The sequence below is a fragment of the Sylvia atricapilla genome, chromosome 2, assembly GCF_009819655.1.
Source record: "Sylvia atricapilla isolate bSylAtr1 chromosome 2, bSylAtr1.pri, whole genome shotgun sequence".
Taxonomy (NCBI): Eukaryota; Metazoa; Chordata; class Aves; order Passeriformes; family Sylviidae; genus Sylvia; species Sylvia atricapilla.
In genome coordinates this window covers 44,061,635-44,088,808 of record NC_089141.1, presented here as the reverse complement: position 1 = coordinate 44,088,808, position 27,174 = coordinate 44,061,635, and the positions used below count along the sequence as shown (strand labels likewise).

At 35.3% G+C, this 27,174-nt stretch overlaps 1 protein-coding gene across 5 annotated transcripts in view; it reads right to left on the bottom strand.

Annotated features, from left to right (window-relative positions):
• Nucleotides 1–27,174, bottom strand: part of SGCG (sarcoglycan gamma) — a 106,622-nt gene that overhangs the window by 56,056 nt on the left and 23,392 nt on the right. For 2 of the 5 annotated variants that reach the window (XM_066313066.1, XM_066313069.1), the window contains exons 2-3: nucleotides 18,060–18,151; nucleotides 16,156–16,284 (exon numbers count right to left, since the gene is read on the bottom strand). The exons of 1 other annotated variant lie outside the window; for it this stretch is intronic. The gene's annotated coding sequence lies outside the window, so the exon portion shown is untranslated. The remainder of the gene's footprint in view (nucleotides 1–16,155; nucleotides 16,285–18,059; nucleotides 18,152–27,174) is intronic. 2 more of the 5 variants (XM_066313067.1, XM_066313070.1) reach the window with 1 other exon arrangement.

Genomic DNA, 27,174 nt, shown 5'->3' with positions numbered 1-27,174 from the left:
AAAAACAGGTATTTAGTACTATGAGGAGAAATGAACTTGTAAGTGAACTTGTAACCATGAAGCTGGTTGTGTAGGAGCATTCTAAATAGGCAGCAAGAAGGAAGTGGTGACTCAGACACTTAGACACAGGATCTTAGACACAAGTTAGTTGGAGAAGTAAGAAACCTGCAGAATGCCCAATGACTTTGGTAAATGTTATCTTTGTATTATTTTACAAGGAAGCAGCACACAGTGACTAAGAGTAAGAAATACTGGCAACCTACAGGGCAGATAAAATGGCAATTGAGTTTCAGAATGAAAATTCTTATATCTTTCAAATGGGCCATGAAAATGTCTCATTTGCATCAGGTCAGCACTACCACAATAAACAAGCTAGTACAAATAAACTAATTTGAAGTGGAATTTCTTGGTGTTCCTCTTCAAGGGCCAACACAATCAGCACATTCCTTATGGATTTTTGTAGATTTGGCCATAATTCACTGGATTGAGCTCTATCATGATGGTTTGTTATTTAGAAGTATTTTCTAATAGTCATCATCTATTTCACCGGGATCCATTTAAATCAAATTACTTCTTACCTCTTTATTGATTTAAACCAGATACTGAATGCCAATTAGCTGCCAAAAGACTTTTTACAGATTTTAAATGATATATCAAACTTGTGAAAACCAGTAACACCACAGATTTTTGACGTTGTGAGATTTCTCACAACGATATGTTCAGACATTGTATGTGTTGCATGTAAAGCATGAAATTCATGCCTGTAGTAATACATATGAGCTGCCCATAAAAGACCTGTATGTTCTTCACACTTATAATTGTCCTCTAAAAATATATAACCATGACAGAACATTTCTCTAGCTCTAGTGCATCTTTTTCCATGGAAGATTTAGAAACTGGTCTCTGTTATTTGAATGATTCTGAGGTCCAGGAGATTTTTCTATTAGTATTGATTAATGAAAGACATTGCAAAACTGTCTAACACTAATGTTACTGTTGGACCGAGGTTAGTTTGAGCTAACCTCAGTTAAGTTAAAAGTTCAAAAAGCTATTCTGACAGCTCTGAAATATTCACTTAAGATAGCTATGTTTTTAAAAAGCAATTTGAAAACTTATCCTTTAGCCTGCTTAGGAAACCAAGCCTGAGCAAAACCATGTCATTTGTACTATTTTCATGAATGACTTACCTGTAGGAAATACTGAAGATGGAATACTAATTCAATTAAAATAAGTAATCTCAGTATATTTCAACTGTAAAAATATGTCTTCATTGTTTTTGTTCATAAATGGATATTATTTTCATGTAAATAAAATTCTCCTTTATACAAAGTTCAGAACTGTTACTTAAGTGCTTTGTCATGTTGTCATAAAGCAACTGATAATAACATATAATTAGAAAACATAATTTAAATACAGAACTACTTAGTTGGTTAATATTAATAAGCAGCTGTAATTCCATTAATAATTATGTAATTACTAGCATTTTATGTTTTCAGCAAAGAGACAAAAAGCTTAGCATTCAATAAAACCCCTTCAAATCAGAGTTCAGAAGAAACCGTGAGGTTTCACAATGAAATTTGTATCACTGGTGTTCATACCATACATGTTCTTCTTCATGAATAGTCATCAGCACATCTATTCTTCCCTCTTGTTCTGGTTTTGGCCAGGACAAAGTCAATTTTCTGTGGCAGCTGGAAGGAGACATTGTGGAAGGGGTGTGTACAGGACCCTGATGTTTTTCTATACCCCAGCAGGTCATTGCCAGGGTGGGAGAGAAGGGACTCTGGCTTCTGAGGAAAAGGACATTCCTTTCAATGGAAGAAAAAATGTTTGGGCAGAATAGATTGGTATTTTTTTATTGTTGCAGGCTTTCTGTGAAAATAATTTCTTTGTGCTGTATCTTCTCTTGTTAATATTGTTGCTGTTACTGTTCGTTTTCTTATTGCTGTTCCAGCAAACTGTTCTTATCTCAACCCATGACCCTTGCCTTTTGTGCTGCCAATTGGAGAGGGAGCAAGTGGCGGCATGGTTTTAATAGGAATACTGAACTGGAGAACACCATTCCTAAACCATAACACCTCCTTACATGAAGTATATTCATTCACATATAAGAAAATTCACAGTATGTGTGGGCATGAAAGAGGTGGTAGTGCTAAACAAAAACAGTACCATGAAAAGACTGTTTCAACCTCTCAAACGAAATTCTTGTGCCATTGTATACAAACTGTAAGCTGAAATTAAACAACCTGCCTTAGCTGAAGCAAGTGAGAACTACTTTTAGGACCTGCATACAATATCTTCATGGAATATTATGTTCATTTTTTGTGTATGTTGTACTGGGTTAGATGGGTATTACTATAGTATGAACATCAGAAGGACACCAAGAATTCACACTTCAGTGCATTCAGGCATGCACACTTTTGTCTTTGTGAACTTAGAAGCAGTCCAGTGATTAACCAACAGGAAAGAGGTGCTGTTGGAGTATTTTTCTCAAAGATGAAAGACAGTTGAGGCAATCCAATTATTCAGAGAAAAAAATGAGTAACCTTCAGAATCCATATGGAAAAGCTTTCAGGACAAAACAGAGAGGCAGGGAAAAATCAAACTCTCAGGATTAGGTGAAAATGTTGTAATTACTTTCAGCCCTTCCAATCATGCTGTATTTGATCTTGCCCAGCCTTGCTTTGTTAAAATTTTTGTGCTAAATAGCATATTACAGTTTGAATTGTAAACTAGTGTCATCAGCTGAAAAGAACATAATTTGTGGAAACATGCAGCATAATTTGTGGAAACCAGCAAAGAAATTTATATGGACGAGTTAACTGTTCACATGCCCTGCACTGCACATTTGCGTAATAACTATGACATGGTCACAATCAACAATTTTGCACATTTTAAGTAGACCTGAAACACAGTAACTAACAGCACATTATACAAATATTAATGACACAATTATTAATATTATATAAATATATGACACATTGCTATTAGAACATAATAACATGATATATAAAATATTCTTTGTCTAATATGTTTACTCTTGAATCTCATTTACAGTATTTTTTTAAACCTTGTTTTCTATCTTTCAATTTGTTTTCCTCCTTTAAAAATTCCAAAAACATGAATCAGTTAAGAAAAAAAAATCATGTTATTCCCACTAGAATTAAAAGACCACATAAAATATTACAAAGACTTTTTTGCAAATTATTTTAAACTTTTACATTATGAGCATTTGAAGAAGTAGCTAATTTGTGGTAGGAGACATCTCCTGTATTTTATGTAAAATGCCTGAAATAGTTTTATTTAAAAAAAAAAAGTGAACCTTTTCTTCCTGAAATTCAGTCACTATTGCAGCTAGGTGACCTTGAGGACCATAATATGAAAGGAAAATTAAAATCTCACTATCTCACTATTATTCTTTTCTGGGTTTTTCAAATTATAAGTCACTTTGTCTTAGTAGACAAACAAAACCACAAAGAACTTAGAATAATTGATGTAGAAATGATTGAATCATAATGCAGGTGAGGCTACTGCTTAAACCCTGTGGAGCTCTCATTACTACTCCAGATTTTAGAAATAATCCTTTAAGAAGAGAGAAAAGAGTGTTCTGTACTGCCATTATCTTCACTGAACAATTAACGACTGAGACCCATTAATGGTGTCAAGATCATTTAAGCGTTTCCTTACTTACTGTGCTTTGTATGATGAATTTCCGTAGTTTCAGTGTGTAAAAGTCTTGTCCTATTGAATGTCATTCAGTGTTTTCCAACAGGCTTTATTACCACAAAGACATTTTAAAACGTCAAACCTGGAACAGGTAACCAATCTCATCTTAGAAGAACAGTTTTTATTCTCCAACCCCTTAGAGAAGAAGACATCTCATGGGCCTTGAGTGGAGGATAAAAATGTGATAGTGAACAATTTGCTTTAATGAATCTAATTGTGAAATAAATTTTGCCCTCTAAAGTCCAATACACTTTCACCCCATCATAGCCGGTCTTCAACATGATTTATTTTTTCCTTGAAGGACTGCAAGTACACCAGATACATAATGTAGTGTCATGAATATCAGAACAGAAATTGTTGTAGTCTTCCAGCTGTGATGTCTCTCTGAAGCACAAGCCAGAGTACATTCATTCCCCTAGATCCCTCTTATTCTTTAATTGTGCATTTAAGGAAGTGTTTACAACTAAGCTAGGCATGAACTTTAACTCCCTGTGTTTGCATGGGCAAGTCTTTAAACAACTAGCCTGAGATCTGTAGCACCTGTCTGGAGAAAGGAAAATATTAATGTGCAAGGAATGCTGAGAGCCGTCTTGTTCTTATGCAAAGGCTAGGAAAATCAACCTTCTTTGTCTCCTCATAGTTTAATAAAAATCCTGAGTTTACGAAAAATAAGAACTGTGTGCATTCAGTCTTCTGTATAAAGGGCATTCTCACTAAGAAGGACAAAATAAAATTAAACACACAGGGATGTCTTGAGGATTTAATAAATTTTCCAACTCTAATTTATAACATATAGTTTGAAATAATTATAAAATTACCTAACACTGCATCCTCTCTTATTCTGATAATTTGAACCTTCCAAGTGTCAGAGGGCTTTTCTTCAGGTGAGAGTGGAAGGTTTTCCTTGCGGTTGTCATTCCTTGCAAGTAATAGAGGTTTACAAAGCAATCCATGTATAATCTGACACTTCAAGGAGAGAAATGAAGAGAAGGTGGCTGTCAAATTTACAGAACTTTTGTTATTATCTACCACAGGTAGTTTTTGTTCACTGGCATTTTAGTTCTTTCATTCAGTGACAGCTAAATTATTTCCTTATTCAGAAGAGATGTGCACATTACATTGTATGCAGATAAAGCCTTTCCATTCAGTCCTTGTTACAGTTAATTACTGCAAAAGTCTGGCATTGAATTCTGAAGGTCATTAGAGAGTAACTTGGTGACCAAAATTCTGAATAAAACATCGAATTATAGAATTTTGTAAAATTTCATATACACAAAATCTAATACCAAACAAGGATGTGATAGCTACAGATTACAGTATATAAATTGTGTTTTCTTATGTGATCTAGCCCAGACATCCAATCTTTTATTATTACTAATTAATAATAAATTTATTTAAGTCAGGCAAGTCAGTTGAAACCAGAAGTTAAACATTACAATTAAAACCACATATATACTCAGACCAAGACTTAGTAACATCCTGCTGTGTATCTACCTACCCAAGGAAGTCAATAATACTTGAGGAAATCACTAAGATCATAAAATCCCTCTGTGAAGAACAAGAATGCCACGTGTTATGCAATTTCAAATCTTCTTCTTACAAAAAATTTATTGCTTTTATAAAATGGAATAATTCCTCATCTGAAATATAAAATGTTTTATTAAAAACTCCAAATGGTAAATTATTTGAAATTTCTAGCAAAGATAAAGCCCATTGTGCTCTTTAGAGATATATTCCTGGTTTGTATTAGAAATTTGAAGACTGGCAAATGAAGACACTTAATGATTTTCAAATTTTTACTCTTGATACCATATTTTTACACCACAAGCTGTTGTGCCTGCAAAAGCATACATCCAGACCTGCTAGAAAGTGCTGGACAGAAAATGACACATGAGTCTGCTGCTCATTTCCAGGACTGCTCTACAGAAGTTTTCTTGTATTCTCAGTTGTATATTAAACTCTCTACTGTCCACCAGAGAAAAACCTCTTTCACTTAGATTTACAATATCATTGGCAAGTCCAGAAAATTACAGCACTTGAGAGACACCTACAGAAAATACATGGTTTTAGGACATTGCCTTTGTTCTTTAAGAAAAGCTATTTTCCACATTGCATTACAATGGCCAATGGAGATGTCCACAATACCTTTAAAAGTTCTAAGCTTATCAGAAATTATTCTGTTCAATGGCTGTCACTTAAAACATTGTTCCCCAATTACTTGCAAAAATCTGATAGTCTCTGTTTGCTTACTCTACGTTTTACTTATTCATAAGTGACTCTTCCTTTACAATCCCTTTATAACCATTTCTAAACACAACAAAGGTTACATTTTGGCTTAAACTGACATTATTGCTCTTTTGTTTATTCAAAATATGAAGATAGGAATAATCTGCCTGGGGGTATTCTCTGACAATGACAAAATTCTTCCTGTTTGCATATAAAATTAATAGGAATTGCATAATATTTGAAGATTTATGTGTGTTTCTCATCACTATTCTACTCTGTACTCAAGCTCTTGGAAGAATGGACAGTGGGGACATATTGGGGTAGTAAAGCTAAAATCAAGCAGTTTAGCAATACCGAAATATATTGGAAGTTCTTGGGGCTGAAAATGAAGATGAAGCCATGTCTGGTGCTATCTTGCTTCTTTTACCAGAAAGGCACATGAAGAACCTTATGCCTTCTGAACATGAATGAGTAACATCTGGTCCTGATGACAGAAAAATCATTATTATCAATTTTATTGATTTGTCCCAAAATATCTTCTGATGATTTTTTTTTTTTCTCATTTGGGACATTTCTTCTGAGCCATCCTCCAGAATGAAAAGGTATATAGAGAAATTTCCCAGATCTCCTCACTGGGGAACACTGACGTGAACTCCTTTACGATTTTCTCTTTGATATCTCTGTTCAGGCACTAAAAATATAAATCTTCAGTATATATCCAGTACCTAAATGTATAGTATTAATATTCAAAAATGAATACAAGTCAATTAAAAAAAACCCTAACCCACAAAGGAATGAATACTTCTGACTGCATGAACATACCTCCAAATACTCTTGTAAAGTATCAAGTTAGATACGTGCAGCATCGATCACCAAAAATATAATTCACAGTATTTAATAATTTTTAACATCAATTAAATTAGAATTTATCCAACTCTGCACATCTTCTGTTGAGGAAGACATTCAAGTCTACCTTCTCTGGCCATTTTGCTAAAATCTATGGAGAAAAAATAAAATCATTACCAAGACAGTGATGCATGTATGTCTAGGTACATACAAAGTCATTCAGGAAGTACCACAAAGCACAGTTTCTGTCTCTATGGTCTAAATACTAATTTAACACCTATCAAAGTTGACTTGTGATACCTCAGAGTGGCACAACACAGGAATTCTTAGGTATTACAAAAAACCACAAGACATGAGGGACTGGTCCTCGCTACCTTTGATCATGAAGCAGGTCACACATGGTACTTGAACAACTTATATGAATACAGAAATAATATTCTGAAACACATTCAGGATTTGTGTTGGGAGGTAACTTTTCATCTGAGAGGAGGACTGAGAAAGGGCAAACTCAAAGCCCAATTTACGCCCATCGCTTAAATCAGCAGCAAAAATGCAACTAAAGTTAGCAACAAAGGACAGAGGGAATAAAAAGAGACGAAGGTAGAGGACTTGTATATGTTTGCTTTTGCTTTTAATTGTGTCTAAAAATCCTTTAAAGGCAGCAAAGAAACAGCGAAAGCTGAATTAACAATTTGTACTATAACCAGAAGTAGTGATGAGGCCTAGTTGTGTACAGGTTTGTATGTCTGGTCAAGCACCCACATCAATGCAGTCACCTTGTTACTTCTGCTCTATGTGCTCTATAAAAATTTCCTGAGCCAAATATAAGACACCTCAGTACCAGCTAGCTTCAGTTGCGTATTCTGACCCAGTAGATATTATTCACCTGCCAACAGAATGTACCACAAGAGCGTTTTCCTTTAATGAAGGCAGTATCTCAGAAGACACTTTCACTAAACTTGAAAAAACTTAATTACCTTGAAAACCTCAATGCCCTTATTTTATCATACTCAAATTTGACTGCAAACTCAAAAAAGATAGCAGAGGGAGTGGGATGGGCAGCAACTTTGCAATGAACAACAATAAGTTGAATTCTGTCAGTTTAGTTAAAAAAAAAAAAAAAAAAAGAAGAAGAAAATTCAACCAGAATATCAATATCAATTGACAGCAACCATTTGCAGATTAATATTTTACATAGCTTTTACAAACAGATTACATTTTAAAATAATTTCTTTTTCTTGCAAGTGTGAAACATTTGATAAATATGAGTACTTATTTAGCATACTACTTATTTGGAAATAACATCTAAGAACTCCCCTTAAGTCATCACATGTAAACTTTTATTAGGTCAGCAGTAATACTCTTAGCCTAGGTGATTAAACAGAATTCTTTATATAATACTTTATATATACTTTATATATATATTCTTTATATAATACTTTAGAGTGGTTTTCATGTCTCTGGGTGTCATGGATGTTAAGAGAAGTATATTTGAGTATCTGACAAAATGGATACATCCCGTGCTCTTTGAATTGCCATTTAAATTGTTCTAAATTGGGTTTCTTGGCTCTGTTATTGTTACTGTACGACTTGGATGCTCTCAATTACTTTTGATTCCTCCTTTATCATCAGTGTACAGTTTCATAAGAAAGGAAAGAACTACTAAGTTTTACTTTCACACTTTGCTTTAACACTGAAGTTAAACTTTGCAGACCAGATCTGGTAGCTAGTAAATTTGAGTTGCAGCAAAAAATTAGGAAAATCTGTGTACAAAAATTCATTTCTTAAGTGCCATTAAATGCAAATAAGAATTGTTTTGTGGTCTCAAATTTTCTTTCATTGGAGACAACACCAGAAATCTCAAAACACTTGTAGGCATAAATTTTAAAAGATTTTTGATGTCATTTGTCATGATTTTTCCGGTTATTTGTTGCACTTAGAAGTGTGACACAGTGACCAGAACTCCAAAGATAACTTGGAAAGAAATGGGAAAGTAATCTTTGTTGGCAAACAATCTTTCTCTTTGAAAACACATCAAAAGACTTGAAATTCCAAATAAATGTGAAGAAAATTAAAACATTCCCTCTGATGGAGGCAAATCATGAAAGAATCTCTGCTGTCATAATCTTGAATGTATATTTACCAGACAAAGAATAAATTTAGATACCTTTTTAAAAACTAAGTGCATATTTTTCTGTTTAAAAATACTTCTAAAAATATTTTTATTTTCTATGTGTGTGATAGAAGAGCTTTCCTGTCATACATAATGACTACCAGCAACAAGGCTAAAATGTATCTTAGAGAAATGGTGTTCCTAAAGCAAGTTGTTTTTTGAGAGAGCTTTTAGCAAAAGCCCTTTAACCCTATCCTCAATGTTGTTTGCAGGAAAAGTATTTCACGTCGTCCAAGCTGGGAAGAGATGAGAGCAAAAACAAATAGCCCCATTTAAGTCCATAAAGACATATGCATTGGCATAACTTTTCCCTCTTTTTCTTTGTCTTGCTGCTGCTTTTATGAAAGTGCTACTTCCAGGTAGAATGTTGTTACCTTTACCTTTTGAGAAGTATACTTCCAGTTCATTTAGTAGACTTCAGCACAATTACAAAATAACTCCCTTTTGTGGTGTTTTCCTGTGTTGGTTGTGGACCTTGAAAAGCAGCTTATTTAGCCTTGAAAACTGATTTCACGTAGTAAATGGTGATCTACCTCACAGAGTACTGCTATGCTGTGCAGCTGCTTTTTTTTTTTTTTAATTGACATAAAAATACATGAAAGAAGGACTAGAACTATATGTAGAGGCTAGAGATGAAAATTAATCCTCAAGTTTTCCCTCCCTAATTCAAGTGATTCACCACATACATACTTTTAAAGATACGACAAAATAATTTGACCTTGCATCTGGAAAGTAACAACTGTTTTGACAAGTCACATGTAGCTAAACTAAAGATTCAAAATACACTTTTCAGTAGCAGGGGAAGCAAAATGCTTTCCTATGTATACCATGTCTCATTACATCCTTTAAATCTCTGCCCTTTTCTGATGAATTTTAAATGTCAATGACTACAAAATGATGTGTTCTCTTTGCTTTGCAGTCCTGGTCATAACAACTTTATTACTCACTTTTACTTACACAGGGGAAAACCCGATTATTTTAAACGTGTATTAGACACATAAGGACATCATCAAAAGACTTGTACTGCAGAAGCCTTTTTTGGTGATGTTGACTCCAACTGTTTAGGCAGCAACCATCTCTAAGTCTCTTTCTAAGCAACTGTGACAAAGCAATAATGCAATGTAAGAAACACAGAAAATGAGGAACATGGAAAAGTGTATAAATACTGGTTTTGATCAGCATACCAGTTCTTGGATTAAAATCTATAACAAAGACATAGCTGATCTTTCAGTTAGCTGTAAAAACCATCAACAAAATCCAAATTTTGCTAAGTAGGTAGGCATTCCAAGATAAACTAAAAGAAAAATCGCTTATTTGACATAACACATATACTCCTTGTATTTCAAAGTAGAATTTTCCATACAAAGTATTTAATCCAAAATGGAAATCAGCAGGTATTACTAAAATCCTTAACTTTAGTTGAAAGCTGACTTACTGATGTAAATCAAATAGTATAATCTGAAATGCAGGATTTATTTTTCTTCATTTTAAAGATTCCAACTTGAGTAACTGGAAAACAATTCCTATTTGGATCAAATAACAAGCACATTACCTTCCCCAGAAAGTATGTCTGAAGTTTCTAAAGTTATTCTTAAGGCATACATAAGAAAAGATATTCAAAGAGCACAAATATAACTTGTGTTTTCAAACTTCAGTTAGACGTTGTTTGCTCCTCAGATTTGGACAGTGGTGCTTGATCCATCAATCAGTTTTTGTAGCCTGAGATCTTATCAGAGAACCAAGAGGTGAAAAACAGGCTTTCCTAACTCAAATTCTGGAAAAATATGCAAATTTCTAATGGTGAAATGAAGATAAATTATGCTATATTTTAGTGCCTGCAAGTTCGTCTATTCCAGATTTGCAGTGATTCGTACTGTTATCTACCAACTGAGTAACTAAACTCTGCCTAGGATAGATTTTGATTCCCTACTTGCCAGTGAAGAACAATGTCACACCCATTTCTGGAAGGTAATCACTTTTCTAAAAAGCTTTAGTTCAACATAAGGACAACTGAGAAATTTTTGTCAGTCTCTACAAAAGCAGAGTGACCTCAAAGCTTTAGAATCTATTATTTCAAGAAACTGCTGGATAAATTCAGCTGAAATTTAAAATCATCCACCACAAGGTGGAGATCTCTTTTGGCAGGCGAAAATTGTCTTAAAAATGTTTTTATTTCTTTTTAGCTGTGAATTAAGAAAATATGAGATCAGATATGTAAAAAAGTCTCCACATTTTAATTACAGTAAAATAACACTGTATTTTACTGTAAAAAGTTAGACACTTGAGGATATGAGTAAAAGGTTAAGTAGTGAGTACACTCAAGAAATGAACATGAAATATAGAAGTGGAGGCTGTTAAATATAGGGAGAAAGAGGAAGTATCTAGGGATGCTGAAAAAAAAAAAAGCAAAGAAGAAAAAGGTACTTTGTTTTCCTTATTTTGCATTCTAGCCATTTTTACGCTTCGCTTATTAAACAATCCTAAACCAAAACTTACTTCTACATAATTTTTTGCATGTTAGCTTTGAAGTTTTTCTTGAGTTAAAACGATTTGTTACTAGGTGCCTTAGGATTTCTGATACAGGAAGACAGTCATATTAATGTTGTCAATTTAAATAGCATTTTAGATGTTTTCAATATGACTAAAGGGATACAGCTTTTTCTTCCATAAATGTGACTAAAATCAGTTAAAACAAATCACCAAGTGTGAATCACAATACTATCAGTTCAACAGATGTTTAACTAAATCAAAATCAATAAAATAAGAATATATGTTTTAAAAAGAAGTACTCTCACAGGTTGTGAAAGTTGTTACTAGCAGAATTTCAACAACATATTCAATTCAGAAAGAATGGAGGGTACTCAAATAAATACAGTGGTTTTATCAAATATAGCTTAAAAGGCATTTTTTTCTCTGTTATGACAATACATTAATAGTCTTATACAACTTTGTCAATATAAGAACTGCATTTCTGTTTTTGGAAGTATTATCTTCACACATGCATCAAACATAAATATTAAATGACTCATGAAATCATTCAGAATGGAATAAACTATTTTGTAATGCAGTTCTGTGTTTAAGCAAGATAACAATTTTCAGCAGACATCATCAGTATTCTCATTAAGTAGAAATATCTACCATAACAGAACAAAACTAGAAGTAGAATTTTACAGGGAAAACATGTGTTAGGCCTAAAAAAAAGTATCTTTTCTTATACTAAACAGTAAGGCTGAAAATTAGGCAAGTTTTTTGATGTACAGGCTACATCAGGTCTGTTTGAGCATTTGAGACTAGAAAAATGGCCTGGAAAGTAGCATGGGCAGCACAGCACTACCAGGTCTTATCTAGGTCTTGCGGCTCACCCCACAAAAGGTTTGGCTTCACCTCCATAAAATTCTATGCCACACCCATCCATACTACATAAAACTTGGCTCGGGGTACCCTCTGGGTAAACCTGGACCACTTCAGCCCTCAAATACAACTGTTTACAACACCAGAATATATGCCAGAAGTCTTGGGGTGTACTGCAAAGGCACAACGTGTATCAGGACACTGTCACATGAATGTGGAGGGAACAAATCTGACACTGCCTTCTCTGCCTCAACCATGCTGGTTTTTAGGATTGTTCACCATGCTTACTTTCTTGTTTTGCACTCAAGCCAAACTCAAATCAACCTCTTCTTCCTGTGCATACTGAAATCTGTCTTACCATTTTATTATATCCCTACTGTGAAAACTTTCACTCAGGCAATCAATAACAGCAACCTTTTCTGCCAGTGTACAAATATCCTCCCATGGCTTTTCAGCTCATAAGCTGATATTAAATTAATATTCACTGTTAGTTTTTTAGCTTCAAGTTCTGAATCCATCTATATCTTTCCTTGTATTTCCAAATCAAATATTACAGTTAATTCTCATTAATTTAGAGCAACTTTATGTGGCTTGAGAATACTGGTAGCTACCAATCTCACATATTTATTAAATTGTGATTTCCACTTCCATGAACTCTGATACATTGCAGATTGGACCAGCTAGTAAGACAGCCATGTGACTAAACAAAACAAGCAGGTAATTAATAATAACCATAAAGTGAATAGTCAGGAAAATCTGAACAAATTCTGAGAATCCTAGAAAAAACTACTGCAATGGACCTCTGGACATCATCTATTCCTGTTCAAAGCTGGACTGGAAGAGACCTTTGGAAGGAGCTTGGTATCTCCAGCATTGCTAATGTAGCTTGGTCTGTGGTTAGGGTTCATTACTATAGGTGTGCTTTACTGACAGCTTCATTCCAGAGCATTTATTTTTTAAGAAACGTTTTCATTTTATTCTGCTTCCAGCAGTCTGGAGTCACCAGAACATGTTTCTTATTTAATTATTACTGCCTCTCACTTAAAATCCTTTTCCTCAAAACTGAGGAAATTTGGTGCAGTGGAACTTTGCAATCGTGTCTACTTCCATCAGGAGTCTGCATGCTTCTCACAGAAAGCTCTAACAGCTTGAAAATTGAAGGTAGGACACGTGAAATTTTAACATGAAACAAGCTGTCGTACTCTACATGGTCAACTTTTCCTGAAATCCACAACTAAAAGGCAAGGATGCAAAAAAGTTAGTATAAAATTTAGTATCTGGCACTTGGAACACCAGGAAAAGGTAAGATGAAGCAAAGGTACTAAAACTTCTGTTACTCAGAGCACTGACAGCATGACAAATAAAAAAGGAGGAACTGAAGAGTTTTAACAGTCATTACTACAAGATGATTCCATCTCTACATCCCTGTACTGAAAATACATATATACGTGATTCTTACAAGCAAAAATCAGGATACACAAACCCAAACATATATCTTATTGAAAAGCATGTGTTTTAGGGCTGCCACCAGCATTATTCAAGACTTCAGCACATACCACACTCCATTAAGAAAAATTTATGTATTTTAGTTTTTATTTTTCTTCACAGTCCTATACAATCTTCATTCACCACAGAAACATAACCATGGCATGAAATGCAGCAGCTGTTTAACAGCTTTTGGCAGATACACAGAAAGATTTAATGAGAAGACTGGCCCAGGTAGCCAAAGCTAAGATGAATTAAATAGTGAGAATACTATTACCCGAGCTGAAAATTTGACCAGGATATTGAATTAACCTGTTATCCAAACTGCCATGATGCTTTTAGCCCAGTTTAATAAATAAAAAAGTGACCAAACCCTATGTCAATGTCTAAATCATCTGTCTCCAATTCATTTTCCCTACCTCCTTCAATAGGTTTTGAGTTTCTTGGCCAATTTCAACAAAATTTAGCAGAGAAGCAGATGCCTCAAATACTACATTCCTGGAAATTTTCTAAAATGAGATAACACAGAAAATCAAACCCCATTTATGTCTTTACTGAGAGACTTCAATGGGCATGAGTACCTTATAAAATATCAGAAAACTCATGTGAGAAAAAGACCTTGTAAACGTCCTATTACCAACAAAATTCAGTCACTGCTCGTTAAACATGTAGGACAATCTAAGACAATCAACTCTGAGAAATAAGACCACAGGAAATGCAGCTTACTTAATTCCAAGTCATGAAAATAATTAAAAACAGTAAGAGGTTAGGACCTGGGATTTGTATTTCATGTACAAGGCATTACTTTCCACAGGAAGGAAAAAAACCTCATGAGGCTATTCAAGCAAGAAGATCCTTGTACACATAACTTCATGTGCCTAATGTTTATGAATAAAACTCAAAATATAACATGCTTTAAACCACTGAGCTTTCAGGAAAGAGCTGCATGTTGTTAACAAAAGCATAAAGGTTTGGAAAAGAGATTTTAAGTGACTCCCTCTAATTCTGGGCCTAATATAGATCCTTTTTTTTAACTTAACCCCATGCAGTTGTCCTTATCTTTTGATGGTATTCTAGGACCATTTTTTCTTCATTACATAATAGAAAGAAGGGGTGTATGTAACAGAACACTTGTTTAGAAGATAAATAAAAATCCATCTCGCCAAAGTGGCACCATTTGTGACTGTATCACAAACGAAACTTCCAAAATCTTAATTGATCTCTAGAACTTTATAGTACAAAGTTTCTATAGGTCACTCAAATGGATTAGTCCTTTGCAAGTGGTTGTGCAGGCCAAAATTCATCTCTCCAAACACATACATCAGCCACACTTACCTAGGTCCCCTCCACAGAAAATGGAGACAGACACTTGTAGGACTGATTCACCTGCTCCTCAAGTAGGAGGAGATTTAAGACAGACATAGTAAAAACACCCATATCTCGGTAAAATGAGCCTAACTGGTGAATGCACCAAAATCACATTCCTACACTTTGGCAATATCCTGTGTTAGGAACTTATGTGCTCATTCAGATTCATGATTAAGCATGCAGTGCAAGCACCTGTTGGTGGCAAGACACCAAGTATCATCCACTAAATCATTTGATAATGAGTCAGTAATCCATTGGTACCTAGTTCATAAATTTTTTTCAGGCAGTGAGATTATCCAAGAGAAAATGAATTTAAATTCACAAAGATTACAAACTTGCAAAAGGAGTTCTGTACACACATAATTATATGCCCTATATTAATACAAGATGCTTCACAGAAGTTAGAAACAGTCTTGGTAACAATTCCTCAGGTGGGAGGTTTTTATCATACAATCAAGCCAAGAAGAAGTGTTCAGCAGAACCATGAATCTATTCTTGACTATATTTAACTTTTGGTATGTGATAAATAAACTGAGAGAAATCTATAGCTACAAGCACCAGAGGTTTACTACTGCAAAACAGATATTTATGTAAGTTCAGTAGCATGATACTGTAAAAGATCTAAAAGTTACTAAACTTAAAATGTCTAATTTAGCTCCTTAATATTACAGAAGTGCAGGTTTAAACTATTTGACTTAATGCTACATTTAATTGTAAAACCAAGTATAAATTAACTATCTGAATCTAAATAATAACTGTAGTTAAAAATGAACACATAATTTAGGCCCTAAAACAAATCACATAAGTATCAAAATGATCCTTAGATAATGAGAAAATCAGTCTGAAATGTTGCACAGAAACTTAGATGGGGGAGAAGCTCAATACAACCATGTAACAAATAAAGAACAAAAAGAACTCATTTGTTAACATGCTAACATTTTAATACAGATATAAAAATAAATTTTAAAATTGTTACTTACCTTGGAGATTTGAAACAATGTGGACTTGTGAATAAACTACAACCGGTCTCTTTCCAAGAGAGAATTGTCTAACTTTTCCACTACTTTCAGATCTGGAGTGGAAGATATTTTAGGTCTGGCCAAATATCACTGGAAGAAAATTTGTTCACATGTTTGGCTATGTTTTGCATTCCATCCTGTTGCTCTGGCACACAGACACAGCTAATTATAATCTGTGACATAAGCGGTTAGTTCTACTGCTAAAACGGCTGTGTACTGACTCCAGAAATGACCAACCCACTGTAAGACAAAACCAATCCATAACGTACACTGAAATTGTTCAACCTGTCCCATAACACCAACCTCTACTAAAATCTGAGAATGCGAGCACTCCATAGAACCTGCACGTAGTAGCCATTATCAGAGCTGGCTGCTATCAGCACACAATGCAACACTAGAAACAAAAAAGACTTCTGCTTTCTTTTCTGAATCTGTATGTAACATCAAAATTGAATTTTATTTTCTGAAAACTTTTCATTTTAATGCTAACATTATTCTAGCTATAATGTATACTGGCTGGCATATAAAAAGTCTCCTTTAAAAAGGAAATATAGATATTGTAATACATGTATAATAGCACTTATAAATTTTATACAAGAACCATGCTAACAATTACCAATCTTTCCAAGAAGTTAAGCCTATCTGGGTATCTAAAACACAGATGCATACATATGCATAGACATACATAAATACTAGAAGCTATATATATATAAAATAAAGTTGCATATATTACATACTTTCAGATTTCAGATATTTCAGAAGTTACAAGACTTTTTTTTTTTCTCTCAGTACCATCAAAGCTGTGAGGTCTCAAATGCAGAAGAATTCCAGCCTGGCACTGCTTACATTAGGCTGCCTACACAAACATTGACCAGCAGACTTCTTGTTCAACCTCAGATATTTCAGAATCTGTGCCAGTTGCTTTCCACAGTTTAAAAAGCATTAAAACACACATTTGTGGGCTTAACAGAATAAAGGGTTTGTGCTATGTGAGGCATTGCAGTCACCCACGTCTCATCTCTCAAAGCAGTTTCCTTTTTCTCAGCCATGTGCTCATACGGTCATCACGCTTTAGAAGACGAAGCTCCTATCACACATTTAACAGCTGCAGATCATAAATTTAGGACTGACACAAATCCAACTGATCGCAGGCTTACAAGACACTTTTTTCCCTTCATGAGTTCTGTGGCTACAAATCCTTTATCAGACTCTGTTTATATATACAAATGCTGCTCTTCTCTCTGCAAAGAAATTAATTCACCAGCATCTGCCAAAAATGACAAATATTTCCAATAAAAATATTTATCAGTATTTTTAAAACAGATTCTGTATTCAATCTCAAGGTTGTACGACAGATAAAGTGTGAGGAAAGCATTTGTATGTTGTGCTAGTACCAAAGCTTTTCTTTAATTGAAATTCCTTTTAAGTATTAGAGGAATAAACCTATAAATTATGGACAGTTTTGAAGGTTCATTATTTAGTCATTATTTAGGTAATTGGGTATTCATGTCTAGGGATTTTTTGCAAAACCTTTTTTTCCATTCTTGGAGAAATTCAGAGGATCAGATGAAACTAGGTACATGACCCTCAAAGCCCCAGTGTTTTTAACTGCATTTTAACATGTTCTTTTGACATATTCGTAATTATTTGATTTCTCAACATATAAAAAAGGATTGACTAACTAGTACCTAGCTATTGAAAGATTTGATCCTATCACCCAGTAGCTCTCTTTATGACAGAACTTTGTGCTATTTTCCATATGCGATTTCTCTTCACTTGTCTAGATGTCTCCCTTGTCTTGCTCTTCCACATAACTAATTTCTGCAAAGTTAAAACTTGAAAAAATGAAAAGAACTAATAAATACCTCAGTTAGTATATTCTGAAGTTCTCATGAAGTAGGACTGAAGAAAGAGCAACTGTCAGTGAGTTCTGTACCATCTGAAGACAGCTGTCTTCCTATTTAAAAGAAGGAAAAGAGAAAGTAAAATTTTGCTTGCGTATGGAGAAAAAGTAAGATACATTCATGAACTGCCCCTCTCACCACTTTAACTGACAACATTTTACAAGTGATAGGCCAAAATTCACTCAGCTTACAACTGTGACACAAACAAATGAAACACTGGACACCTAACAGCTGTTTGGACTGCCAACGCTCATGACAGCAGTTTATAGTAAATGAGAAATAAACATTAGTCAAAAATCTACACGCAAAATAATAAAAAAATATTTCTGTTGCAACTGTAAGATTGGAATACATTAGTATAATGAACAATAACTTCAGTTATGGGGTTACATTGCATTTGTAGAAAATCTAAATCTTTCTGTCCCTCAAGTAATTTTCTGCACAGTTCAGGAATGCTGATATCTCATCCCTCACCCCAAAACTGCCAACCTCCTTTTCAGCTGGATTTTGAAAGGCAATGGCTGGTAACTAAGTCCTGGAAAGGTAACGAAGCAGACATATTTATCTTCCACATTGTCAGAGTCCACCCATACCAGCACCTGACTAACTCGAAGCACTAGTAAACTTATCTCAGGAAAAAAACCCAACAGAAATGACGTTTTCAATATTCTGCTATTTCAATTGATTCTACACTTCTTCTCTCTCTTCTTTTTTAAACAAAAATTCAGTGTAAGACTTCAAGAACATCTGCTTATTCCTCAAAATACAACACAGTAGTGGAGAAGACATTATCAGGCATCAGTTTAAGTAATTCATCTAACTAGAAAGGACGTAGAAGACATTTGGTCCTGTCAGGTATTTTTCAAGTCTGTGAGATGTTTAAAGACATGTGAAAGATGTTTAAGCAGTGGTAAGCAAAGGGTATTTAGGTGGTGATAAGGACTTGGTAAGCAAAGGGTATTTAGGAAACAGGAATATTCTAGCCTGTATAGGAAATGGAATTTATCTGAAATACCATAATTATGTGGAAAACACTAAAAATAACTAAAATTAGGTTGTACAGATGTGTAACTCCAGATGATAGCAGAGATATTTTTCAATCTATAAGATACTATGAAACAAGAGTTTTGACATATGAAATATTAAAAGATATTTTGGTAAAGGTTTGGAAAGATCAAGTAGTGTAGCAAAAACAAATTCAAAGACAAAATGGTAGAAAGCTTGGGGAAAAAAGTATGAATGTAAAACCAATAACGAACCAAATTCTAAAACAACTAAAGTGGAGGGTAATTTTAATAATGGACAAAAATAAAATAAGTAATTATTTACCAGACATATCCGAAATACCAATAACAGAGGGAAAATGTCCAAGTATCATCTATTCTTGTTTTTGGGCATTTTAGTTACTCACGAGCTCGAATAATGATGCCACAGAAAAATCACCTTTTCAAACCCAAGCTTTTCCAATTCTTTTGACTTCCCACTACATTAGAGGCTCCACTGTAATATCAAGCAAGAAGTACTGGAAAGAATTTTTCTAGTGTTTCCCTCCAGAGCATTTTGAATTGGCTATATTTAATGTGCCTTTAAAAATTTTAAGGGATAGGACAGCTGCTCATTTATGGATAGATTGAGACCTTGCCCCCTCCTAAGGACAGGGCTATGCTGAATATTTAAAATGGTATGTAATCTTTTAAACCTGAGCTAAAAAGAGACTTGTATCTTTCCCATATAAACAGAGAGAAATACTTGAAAGTTACTCTTGCATCAAGTAAATCTATAAAAATGCAATTGTTTTAAAGTGTTACGAAGTGGAAAATACTCCAATAGGAACCTTTTAAAATATAAATGTCCAACCCATAAGTATAAGGGAGATCTGCTTAGACCATTCCATGATATCTATAAGGAGATTCAAAACAGCTCTGAAACTCATGATAACTATGTTTTGTAAGAGAATGAATACTACAACAATAAACTAAAAGAGAAAAATCTGAAAAGTACTATGTAAGACAATATGAAACTTAAAGAACTTGTAAGTATCCCACCGCCCTGTGTGTCAGTGCATGGCAGGACTGGTTTCTAGGAACTTTTTCATCTGTGAGCACAAACAGCTGGCTGTGTGTCTACTGCCTGATCACCTGTCCTGGGTTGTAGTATAGGCTCTATTCTATCACCATCTTCATGAACTGGTGAATCCAATTGTTTCAGCAGTGCTCTTCCCAGGCCCCCCTCCCTCTGGGGTGCCTTCTGTTAATGGCCCTTCAATGCCTTGCCCATGACTCACAGATAACTCCCTCCGGGAGTTATCTTTCTTTAATGGGCCATCAAGGACCTCCTGTATGACTCATGATCCCATTGTGAGATGCTCCACGCAGGCGGAGGAGCCAAGCATTCTCACCTGGATAGAAGCTGGGATTTGGGACAGTAGAAGCAGCCCTCACACCCTGGATTCCCAGAGGACCAGAGCTACCACACCATTCTATGGGATCACTGCTTCAGGAAGACCACCTCACATGGACTGCTTCCATCACCCTGCTCAGGTTGTATTCTGACTCTGTCAGTGGTCTTTTTGTATTATTGCATTTATTTTATTTTATCTTTTTTTCCTTTTCTTCTCATTAAATTGTATTTCTGACTTGGAGCCTCTCACTTGTTTTACTTTCAAATCACTATATCACCCTAACAGTGTTTCAATTGCTGCTTCAGCTGTTCGGTTTCATTTCTTGCTGCCTCACCCCTTTTCTCTATCCCACTTTTTTATTAATTCTGTTAGCTTTCCTCCCCAGTACACTCAGTGGGTCCAGGAGAAGAATATTTTTCACTTCTTGCTAATCAGCTCTACTCAATCCCTTTTCAAATTCACAGAGACACTGAATTAATTTATATAGAACTGTTTCAAACTCTCAGAGAGGGCTAGTTAAGGTTTTTTGGGGGAAGGATGTGTTAAATGGTATCTTCTGCTTGGATTGCATCTTCACACAATCTGATTAAAAAATATTTCTGTGAGTATAATTCTGCATGAACCTTTAAAGAGATTAAGTAGTGAAGTAACAAGTGAAAAGTTGCATGTGTACTCTGTTCTCACCACTGCACTCTGTGTGAAGATGAGCCTGACAGCTGCCCTGGAATATACATAAGCTGGGATAAATTTATCTTCTAAGAGCAAACAAGAAAGCTCATGTTTGGTAGGCTCTTCTAAAGAGACCAGCTGAAAAGGTTGATTTGGAGTCTGCAGCTTATGCAGACTGGAAGACACAATGGAGGGACTTTCCTGTAGCACTACCTTAAAAGCAGAAAATGTTGCCTAAGTATTAAGGAGGAAAAAACGCACCAAACAATAAATGTCCAAGCAGATTTGTAATGATTTTTTCCTACTGCATTGTTGGTATAATTCAAGCATTCTCCTAAGCATGGAGTGCAAATACTGTTAGCTTGAGGATGTTAATTGTTAGCTTTTTCTCAGGCAAGAAACCAGAAATGTTTTTTTATTTGGTATACTTACCAAAGCATATAGAAACGTATACTTTGGTTCATATGAAACCCTAATATTCTGGACAGGAGGGTGGAGCAGAGCATTTTTAAATAGGTGTGCTATTTTGCGCATTGGGACTTTTATTTTAGGATATGATTCATTGTGCACCTACTCACTGCTCCATCAGCAAGCACTCTGTGACAGGCAGAACAGTGTATTTACAATTTCATTTCATACAGTATGTCAAATCACTTCTACAACAGATGTCAACAGCAGTGACAAGCAACAAAGAACCATGATTCATGTTCTCTGGTCACAACATTTCCTCTTACGTCATCTGGCCTTTACTAAAAACAAAAGCAAAACATGAAATGTACTGAATGTCCAGAGCCAGAAGTCTGCCTTGGGATATGTGAATTCTGAGGCATTCAAGTGAAACACATGGCTGTCACTCAGCACAGGTGGCTGTATGAAACAAAAACCAGAATCACTCTCCCTCCATGGTAGAATAGGTTTATTGGGTCTTGGAAGCACTGTCTTCTGTACCTACATTTACATATTGCTTAATGGCTTGTACAGATACTAACCCTAAAGAATATGATGCATTTAACACTCTTTTTTGCTTTCTTCCTATTTCATTTATCTTCTTTATTTTTTCTTGCTTCCCTCACTACTCACCAACAGAGCAGAAGTACTGGTGATTGAGAAATATAAAAGCCTGACATCTTATTATTAAATGTTATATTCCAGTAACATAGTATATACTTAATTCTGAGAAAGAAAGCATTTATCTAATTTGCATTTGAAACAAAAGCATATAAAGCACATAAAATTCTGTTTAAATCCAGTTATTCAGTGTCTACTTTATTAGTTAGAATAGTTTTCTCATAGTTTTCAATATCATCATGCATCTTCCCAGAGAGAAAAAAAGAAAGTTAAGGCACACAAGAAAAATGTCTCCAGTTTCAAAAGATTTAGAAGAAGAGAAATAAAAATACGGAAGTTGCAGTGCTCTGGCCAGAATCCTATAAGAGGAACCATTGTCCCAGAATTCATGCCCTAACAGACCCAATGCTCAGAATTTAGTGGATTCTAATCTTATATTTGGAGAAACTGACTATTAAATTATGGAAGGAATCTGTATTAGTTTAATTTTAAAAAAATTTCAGTCTTCAATAAAATGATAAAAATATGGAAAACTGTTTAATATTGTAAAGATACAGTATTAAAACTGTGCTTCTTTCTTGTTAAAAAAGGGAGAAGTTATCTTAGGATGGTCATACTAGAGAACAGCATGTATGCTTAAAGAAAGAGAATACGTAAGACTGACAGTTCAATATAAATAAATGAACACATGGTTAGCTATTTGTTATGGGACCTAAAGAGAATTTCTTTAAATTATTTTGTTGCACGGGTTCAGCTTACAAAAGTATCAAAAGTATTTGCAAGAATATCCCCCATAAAACTAACATTCAAAAGCTAACAGAAGAAAACGCATAGAAGTGAAAAGGGAGTTAATTCAAATACATGTTTTAGCTAATATGTAAAATGCAGTCATTATCCTAATTAAATCTTGATACAAGTAAAATGAGGGTGTTAGTATAAATCAGTGAAAGAGCAAAACAAGAATATAAAGAATTTATATCCAAATTTTTATTTACCACTAATCTAGACACAAGAAGTTGTAATTTTTTTTTTCATTTTACATGACTGCTTCTGTTCACACATTCTGATAAATATCCAATGCAAAAGGGAATTGGGAACAATGAATGCTTCAGCTGTATAAGAAAGTTACACGACTTTACATCATCTATTCCTAGACAATTTGTGTTTATAGTTATGCATATAAAACAGAAATTTAAAGTGGATCTGCTTCAAAGTCTCCTTTACTGTGAGCTCCTCAAAAAGAGCATCAAGATTATACTATTTTTGTTTTAATTTTTTTAAATAGAGAACCTGGAAGCAACCAGATAAGACCGAATGTAAACAGAAGAAAGCTTATAAACAAGTAATTTCAATGAATGAACAAGGCCATTTTTCTTTGCTCAGAGGACCCTTCCTTTCAGACCTGATGTCTGTCCCCTCAGTAATTTTACAGCAAAAAAACTCTGAAGTTCAAGGAGGTTTCCATTTTATCACCTGTGAAATTTGACTTGCAGCTCTGCATCTTTTGCAGCACTTTCTCCTCTTAACTGTTCCTCTGGTGCTGCAAGTTTTTAGACTCTCGTGCTTATTCCTGCTTTTTTACTCCTTGATAAATTTGTGATTTCTGAGACTGTCTTTTTTATATGCCCCTAAGGAATGACAACCTTCTCTAACTCCTTCTAAGCTCTTTCCTGATACAGTCAGTCTTATAAATAAAACACATCAAGCTAGAAGAAAAAAGGGCCCCCAGGTTAGGCCATGCCCACCTATGTTGTGGAATGAATTTGCTAATGGACAAAAGGACACACTGTTCTTCTATAATCTGCACAGTATACACCATAATATAATCAAATTATGTGTTCTCTGACATCAGACATATTTTCACTGCCACTGAATGAATTAATGTCAGTGTAGGAAAAGCTTTTATCCAATACTGATTTTCTCCTGTTTTTTTTGGTAACCAAGAAAAAGCAATGTTCCCAAAGCATTTTACTTTTCCTTTATAACTACGCTATAAAACACTGAATGATAAATGATTTTTCCTTTTACAAGTTCCCATTGTAAAGCTGTTCTGAAGTAGATTAGTATTAATTTTGCAATCAAAATCATACTACACCCTATGACTCACTAAAAGAAAGCCGGGGAAAAAAAGCCCCAGCATTTTAAAATGCCAAAAATGGGGTGGAGGGTAAGAAAAGGCACCATAAAAAGCATTTTTTTTTTTTTTGCTACAGAGTAAAACAGCCTAAACCACAGATATATTAGCTATTATTTTGGAAACTAGAAGTATACAGTATTTTATAGCACTTCCATCTTTGACTGTGAAACTGAGTCCCTCATTTTTAAATTCCCAAGAAATAGTTAACACATGTACCATTCAGGTACAGAGTCAACCAGCAAAACAGCTCACACCTTGAAGGCTTGGGCAATCTTTGGTTAACAAAACACAGTTACATATTGGGTTTGCATGACCAGGTTTGGATAGCACAGGTGCTACAGGGGTGGCTTCTGTGAGAAGCTGCCAGAAGCTTCCCCTATGTCTGACAGAGCCAATGCCAGCTGGCTCCAAAATGGACGTGCTGCTAGCCAAGGCTGGGCCCATCAGGAATGACAGTAATGTCTCCAGCATAACGTATTTAAGAAGGAAGAACAAGTTATTGGGCAGATGTAACTGTGGTCAAAGAGTAGTGGAGTGAGAACACATGAGAGGAACAGCCCTGCAGACCCCAGGGTCAGTGCAGAAGGAGGGGCAGGAGATGCTCCAGGTGCCAGAGTTGAGATTCCCCTGCAGCCCCTGGTGCAGACCGTGGTGAGGCAGATGTGCCCCTGCAGCCCATGGGGATCCACAGGGATGGAGAAATCCACCTGGAGCCCATGGAGGAGGCCATACTGGAGCAAGGAGGTGGATGCCTGAGAGGAGGCTGTGACCCCTTAGGAAACTCCTGGCAGGAACCTGTACACACGTAGAGAGAGGTGTCCACACTGGAGCAGGTTTCCTGGTAGGACTTGTGACCCTGTGGCGGACCCATGTGGGAGCAGGCTCTGCCTGATCGACTGCACCCTGTGGAAGAGTGATCCACACTGCAACAGTTTATGAAGAACTGCTGCCCATGGGACTGGCTCATGTTGGAGAAGTTCAAGGAACTGTCTCCTGTGGGAGGGACCTCACACTGGAGCAAGGGAGACTCCTCTCCCTGCGCAGTGATAAGAACATGTGATGAACTGACTATAACTCCCATTCCCTGTCTCTCTGCACTGCTAGGGTGGGGGAGGTAGAGATGAGAAGGAGGGAAAGGTAGAGGAAGGTGTTTTTAAAATTTGTTTTTACTTCTCATCATCCTGCTCTGATTTTGTTGGTAATATATTCAGTAATATCCCCAAATCAAGTCTGTTTTCCCCATGACAGTATTTGGTGAGTGATCTTTCCCAGTCCTTATCTCAACCCATGAAACCTTCATTATATTTTCCCTCCCCCATCCAGCTTGGAAGAGGAGAGATAGAGCAGCTCTAGTGAGCACTGGGCATCCAGCCACGGGGAACCCACTACACATTAAAAAATATAATTGATGATTTCCCAAGATCTTCATGGAGATCACTCCATGAAGAATCTACTGAACCATATTTAAGGATGCAAGACTGAAGTACTTAATTCAGTCACTTTTCTGGATCCAGATGATTGTCCTGATCAGGTGGACAAAGGAAGTTCAGTACTTATCTCAGGAGTTTTTACTTCTTCTAGTATTTCTAAGAAGACAAAAAGAAGGCCAGTGCAAAGAAAGAAGAGAATGGACAAGCAATTTTTCTTACCCACCACCACAATAAAATAGCAATTTCTGCCCCTGCTTTTTGTGGAAAAAAACTGAACGGCCCTTTAGGAGCAACAGTAGAAGCACAGAGAAAATAACTTTTAAGAATCTGATTTGACATTCTGAACTTGTACTGAGGCAGAGCCTTAGTACCAAAGGATAAGTCACAGCTCTTGACCCATAAGATGTTTTCTGAACTACCATTCTTAAGAAACACCATAAAAATAACAATAATAATGTTGTTAGTACACCTCAACTATCTGTTTGCCCTACTGAGATTTTAGCTTTGCCAAAATGCAAGCAGAAAGATTAGGCACATGAGAAGTGAATTTAATTAGGAACTTGCCATCTGGCATAAGCAAGCAAATGCTAAGTGGCGCCCTTTTAATATAGAAGAAACTATAATCAACCAGGGAACAGACTATAAGATATTTCCTGTTTGATTGAAATGCTTAAATTAACTATGGGAATAGTTTAATTATCTAGTACTTTGAAGGGTTATCCTCGAGGCTGAGCTGTAGGCAACCACAGCAAGCAGACTACCCATAGTGGAAGTGCTGACTTAAAATTGACAGATGTAAATTAATAAATTTTGGCAGTCTTTAAGAATATGACATCCCAAATCATTGAGCAGAGTTTGAATATACTTGCAAAATAAAGAGTTGTATCAGTTTAAACAAGAAAAAATAGTAGTGCTGTCTGGAGAAATGTTTATTATAATTAGGTCTCCTACTCCAACAGTCTATTTTGAAAAATAATAAAGGAAAAAATAGCATGGAAATGGACAACAAAATGAACTAGGCTCTACTTGGCTGCTCTAGTTGTGCAAAATAGGAGACAATTCGTTTGATTTTAGTTAGAAACATTATCACCAAATGCCCAAGTTTCTACTCTAGTGAACTTGTGATTCATAGCATTTTCAAAATTACTAGTCACCGTAATTGACTAGTAGGGAACACATTCATTTTAACCATAATCAGAATGCATGGTTAAAATCTTTTCCCCTGCTATTTACTCAAAACATTTAATGTCACATATTTACTTCTCACACTTTATTGGCTTTGCATCAGCTGAAGTGACAACAGCTGCATCCTAGTTGGTATGATCATCTCATTTACTGTCTGGATAACTACACAAACAGGCTGCTTAATTT